The sequence below is a fragment of the Anomaloglossus baeobatrachus genome, chromosome 7 (genome assembly GCF_048569485.1).
Source record: "Anomaloglossus baeobatrachus isolate aAnoBae1 chromosome 7, aAnoBae1.hap1, whole genome shotgun sequence".
Taxonomy (NCBI): Eukaryota; Metazoa; Chordata; class Amphibia; order Anura; family Aromobatidae; genus Anomaloglossus; species Anomaloglossus baeobatrachus.
The window spans coordinates 274148160-274154307 of NC_134359.1; the positions used below are offsets into that span (position 1 = coordinate 274148160).

General features: G+C 46.0%; 1 protein-coding gene across 1 annotated transcript in view; it reads right to left on the reverse strand.

Annotated features, from left to right (window-relative positions):
- The window catches only part of LOC142245454 (uncharacterized), a 46077-nt gene extending 40391 nt beyond the window's left edge, over window positions 1-5686 (reverse strand). Inside the window, exon 1 of the mRNA XM_075318170.1 lies at window positions 5599-5686. The gene's annotated coding sequence lies outside the window, so the exon portion shown is untranslated. The remainder of the gene's footprint in view (window positions 1-5598) is intronic.
- Window positions 5687-6148: the final 462 nt, after the last annotated feature.

The following is a 6148-nucleotide window of genomic DNA, read 5'->3' on the forward strand; positions in this document are numbered from 1 at the left end:
TATGAGCAGATGATGGGGGTATATGAGCAGGATGATGGGGGTATATGAGCAGGATAATGGGGTATATGAGCAGGATGATGGGGGTATATGAGCAGGATGATGGGGGTATAAGAGCAGGATGATGGGGGTATATGAGCAGATGATGGGGGTATATGAGCAGGATGATGGGGGTATATGAGCAGGATGATGGGGGTATATGAGCAGGATGATGGGGGTATATGAGCAGGATGATGGGGGTATATGAGCAGGATAATGGGGTATATGAGCAGGATGATGGGGGTATATGAGCAGGATGATGGGGCTACATAAGCAGGATGCTAGGGTATATGAGCAGGATAATGGGGTATATGAGCAGGATAATGGGGGGTATATGAGACGGATGATGGGGGGTATATGAGACGGATGATGGGGGGTATATGAGCAGGATGATGGGGGGTATATGAGCAGGATGATGGGGGGTATATGAGCAGGATGATGGGGGGTATATGAGCAGGATGATGGGGGTATATGAGCAGGATGATGGGGGTATTGGATGCAATATATTAATGACACTAGGTTTAGTCTTTGCTGCGAGCGTGAGCAGAGTATCATTCACTGTGATGTGATTCTCTCACATGCTGGAATCAGATCAGAGGAGCGGAGAAGATGGAGAAGATGGAGAGATTAATTTCTCCATTTTCTCCATCTCTGCATACATTACACTGCCCTTGGATGTCAACCGAGACCAGTCCGATGTTACACATGCACCCATAAGACTTGTATTGGCATGATATACAGTATATATTACAATCACAAAATCTTACACAGATACCTCATTTGACTCAGGGAACGTCATACTATATTTTGAGGGGAAATTTTAACCCTGCGCTTTACAGTTATTTGCCAAAAAACGTACATTAAAGTCAATTGAGCTGGAAGCTACAGGTATTTAAAGGGAACCTGTCACCAGTTTTGGGGCCTATAAGCTGCGGCCACCACCAGTGGGCTCTTATATACAGCATGTTAGAATGCTGTATATAAGAGCCCAGGCCACTGTGTAGAACATAAAATTTTTTTAATAACACTCACCTAGAAAGTCGCTCCAGTGCAGACTAGTTGGATGGGTGGCGTTGTTCTCCAGTATCGGTGCCTCCTCTTTCAGCCATCTTAGTCCTTCTTCTGAAGCAGGCGTGGATAACGTGCCATACGTCATGCACACAGGCCGGTATTGAAGTCCTGCGCAGGACCTCAGTGCCAGCGAGTGTGTATGACGTAGAACGCGTCATGCACGCCAGCTTCAAAAGAAGGAGAACAAAGATGGCCAAAACAGGAGGCGCCGGTACCGGAGAACAGCACCACCCATCCAACTAGTCTGCACTGGAGCGACTTTCTAGGTGAGTATTATTAAATGTTTTTTTATGCTCTACACAGCAGCCTGTTAGAATGCTGTATATAAGTGGTGATTGGTTGCTATAGGCAACGGAGGACATTCTTACTATAAGAAGCTCTATGTGTGAGGTAATATGATATTGGTAGAGAGACTGACAGAGACAGACAGCCAGGGAAAGAGGCAGACAGCCAGCCAGGAAAAGAGGCAGGCAGCCAGCCAGGAAAAGAGACAGGCAGCCAGCCAGGAAAAGAGGCAGGCAGCCAGCCAGGAAAAGAGGCAGGCAGCCAGCCAGGAAAAGAGGCAGGCAGCCAGCCAGGAAAAGAGGCAGGCAGCCAGCCAGGAAAAGAGGCAGCCAGCCAGCCAGGAAAAGAGGCAGGCAGCCAGCCAGGAAAAGAGGCAGGCAGCCAGCCAGGAAAAGAGGCAGCCAGCCAGCCAGGAAAAGAGGCAGCCAGCCAGCCAGGAAAAGAGGCAGCCAGCCAGGAAAAGAGGCAGCCAGCCAGGAAAAGAGGCAGCCAGCCAGCCAGGGAAACAGGCAGGCAGCCAGCCAGGGAAACAGGCAGGCAGCCAGCCAGGGAAACAGGCAGGCAGCCAACCAGGGAAACAGGCAGGCAGCCAACCAGGAAAAGAGGCAGGCAGCCAACCAGGAAAAGAGGCAGGCAGCCAGCCAGGAAAAGAGGCAGCCAGCCAGCCAGGAAAAGAGGCAGGCAGCCAGACAGGAAAAGAGGCAGGCAGCCAGCCAGGAAAAGAGGCAGGCAGCCAGCCAGGAAAAGAGGCAGGCAGCCAGCCAGGAAAAGAGGCAGGCAGCCAGCCAGGAAAAGAGGCAGGAAGCCAGCCAGGAAAAGAGGCAGGAAGCCAGCCAGGAAAAGAGGCAGGCAGCCAGCCAGGAAAAGAGGCAGGCAGCCAGCCAGGAAACCAGCCAGGAAAAGAGGCAGGCAGGCAGCCAGGAAAAGAGGCAGGCAGCCAGCAAGCCAGGAAAAGAGGCAGGCAGCCAGCCAGGAAAAGAGGCAGGCAGCCAGCCAGGAAAAGAGGCAGGCAGCCAGCCAGGAAAAGAGGCAGGCAGCCAGCCAGGAAAAGAGGCAGGCAGCCAGCCAGGAAAAGAGGCAGGCAGCCAGCCAGGAAAAGAGGCAGGCAGCCAGCCAGGGAAAGAGGCAGGCAGCCAGCCAGGGAAAGAGGCAGGCAGCCAGCCAGGGAAAGAGGCAGGCAGCCAGCCAGGGAAAGAGGCAGGCAGCCAGCCAGGGAAAGAGGCAGCCAGCCAGGGAAAGAGGCAGACAGACAGGGAAAGAGGCAGACAGACAGGGAAAGAGGCAGACAGACAGGGAAAGAGACATACAGGGAAAGAGACAGACAGGGAAAGAGACAGACAGGGAAAGAGACAGACAGACAGGGAAAGAGACAGACAGACAGGGAAAGAGACAGACAGACAGGGAAAGAGACAGACAGGGAAAAAGACAGACAGGGAAAGATGCAAAAGGAAAGCAAAAAGAAAAACGACCAGACGTCCTGATTGCAGGTGAAAAAAATATATATTTATTGATCAAATAAGGTTGATACACCATGTGATTAAAAAGAACAAGAAAAACAGGGGTTCCTGGCACAGTCACGGTCCTCAAAACATTGGTGGCCATATAGGCAGTCTGATATAGGTACCACTGAAATTAATAATAAATCCAGATAACGTATATGAATAATAGATTTAAATAGTGCAGGAACACTATCATCAAGATTGGACAATCGAAATACCAATTTATCTCAGAGAAAATATACAGAATACTATATATTATATATATATGATGACTTGACTTGATGATAGTGTTCCTGCATTATTTAAACCTATTATTTATATACGTTATCTGGATGTATTATTAATTTCAATGGTACCTATGTCAGACTACCCTATATAGCCATCAATATTTTGAGGACCGTGACTATGCCAGGAACCCGTTTTTCTTGTTGGTTTTAATCACATGGTGTATCAAGCTTATTTGATCAAATATATCTTTTTTTCACCTGCAATCAGGACATCTGGTCGTTTTTCTTTTTGCTTTCATTTTGGTTGTTCCAATTGTGACCTGTCCAGTGTGTGTGTATATATATATATATATATATATATATATATATATATATATATATATATATCTATATATATATATATAGATATAGATAGAGTCAATAAGTTGCTATCAATGGTGCATTAGACTCCTAGATTTATACGCAAATAATCAATATGCAACTATTTTCCCTGTGGATTTTGCTTTTCTGTAGACAGGGAAAGAGACAGACAGAAAGAGAGACAGAGATAGGCAGAGATAGGCAGAGACAGGCAGAGACAGGCAGAGACAGACAGAGACAGACAGAGACAGACAGAGACAGACAGAGACAGACAGAGACAGACACAGACAGACGCAGACAGACACAGACAGACACAGACAGACACAGACAGAGAGACAGAGAGAGAAAGACAGAGGCAGAGAGAGACAGAGAGACAGAGAGAGAAAGACAGAGGCAGAGAGAGAGAGAGACAGACAGAGAGAGAGACACACAGAGAGACAGAGAGGGAGACAGAAAGAGAGACAGACAGAAAGAGAAAGATAGAGGCAGAGAGAGACAGAGAGAGAGACAGAGAGAGAGACAGAGAGAAAGAGACAGAGAGAAAGAGACAGAGAGAAAGAGAGAGACAGAGAGAAAGAGAGAGACAGAGAGAAAGAGAGAGACAGAGAGAAAGAGAGAGACAGAGAAAGAGAGAGACAGAGAAAGAGAGAGACAGAGAAAGACAGAGAAAGAGAGACAGAGAAAGAGAGACACCGAGAGAGAGACAGAGAAAGAGACAGAAAGAGAGACAGAGACAGAAAGAGAAAGATAGACAGAGGCAGAGAGGCAGAGAGACGCAGAGAGAGACCCAGACAGAGCGAGGCAGACAGAGCGAGGCAGACAGAGCGAGGCAGACAGAGCGAGGCAGACAGAGCGAGGCAGACAGAGCGAGGCAGACAGAGCAAGGCAGACAGAGCAAGGCAGACAGAGCAAGGCAGACAGAGACACACAGAGACACACAGAGCAATACAGAGAGACATAGAGTTAGACAGAGACAAACAGACAGAGAGAGACAGAGAGAGACAGAGATAGACAGACAGAGAGCGAGACAGAGACAAACAGACAGAAATAGAGACAGGACAGAGAGATAGGACAGACAGAGAGAGACAGACAGAGAGACAGAGATAGACAGACAGAGATAGAGAGACAGAGACTTGGAGAGAGGGAGAGCGCCAGAGAGACAGTTACTATCCTGGGCAATGCCGGGTAGTACAGCTAGAAATTTTATAACATATATATAGAGCTATGCAGATACTCAGAGTTGCACCATGTATATAAGACAAGACACATATACTCAGCTCCAAAATATAAGCTGCAAGCCATTATATACACAGCTCAACACTATATACTGTGGAGCTGTGTATATACTACATAGTGTAGAGATGTGCCAGTGTATATACTGTAGTGTGGATTCCGCAATATATACACAGGACCAAACTATATAAACATCTCTACACTATATACACACAACTCTACATTATATACTATATATACCCAGCACCATACTATATTATGTTGTATACCTCACACATGATACACAAAGACTGGTGTTTATACATGCCATGGGAGACATTAACTGTAGGCATACATCCTGGCTTATTATTATTATTATTATTTATTATTATAGCGCCATCAATTCTATGGCGCTTTACATGTGAAAGGGGTATACATAACAGGGCAAGTACAATAATCATAAACAATACAAGACACAGACAGGTACAGGAGGATAGAGGTCCCTGCCTGCGAGGGCTGACAGTCTACAAGGGATAGGTGAGGATACAGTAGGTGAGGGTAGAGCTGAGTGTGCGGCGCTGCATCAGACTGAGGGTTACGGCAGGTTGGAGGCTTGTCGGAAGAGGTGGGTCTTCAGGTTCCTTTTGAAGCTTGTCAAGGCTTATATACAGATGCACATATATAGGCAGGATTCCACACATACACAGACAGGCTTATAAACATATATACTTATTTTTATATATATATATATATATATATATATATATATATATATAGTGGCTAGCATGGGAAATAGAACAAACAAAAAGTAAAGATGGAAAGAGACCATCAGTATATAAAGACTGCAATAAGTAACGGGTACGGAGAAAATCCACATGTCCCAAATAGCACAAATATCATGCACTTACCTCAGAGGAATGGCAGTGTGTGTGTGCTGCTCGGCAGTGTGTGTGTGTGCTGCTCAGCCGTGTGTGTCAGCCTGAGAGGGGAGGGGTGTAAAAGGGCGCTAACTGGAAGTGACAAAGCTGGAGCAGCAGGAAGTGGGGCATGGAATGTGTATAAGGAATAGCACAGGAAGTGCGGCCAAGAAAGGAGGAGCAACAGGACGGAAGTGGGGCAATATCTGTACAATAAAGATAGCTGAAGTAAGGAATAAGAGGGACAATATAAAGAACAAATATATATTATATATAAGAGCAGAAATGTACTGAAAAGAGAGTGGAGATAACAAAAATTAGAAAAGAGAAGATTAGAAAGAAAAGAAATTATACAAAAAGATAAATTGCAGCAAAATCTATAAAGAAACCAAATGGTTCCAATAACCAGATTAGACCTGGGAAAAGGGAAAGATAGGGATCGGGGTGGGGGGAAATGGATGCAAATCAAGTAAATAGTATCGTATACCGTATCAATTGGAAAAGATGTCACCCAGGACAATTGAACTCTCTGTTGAGACCT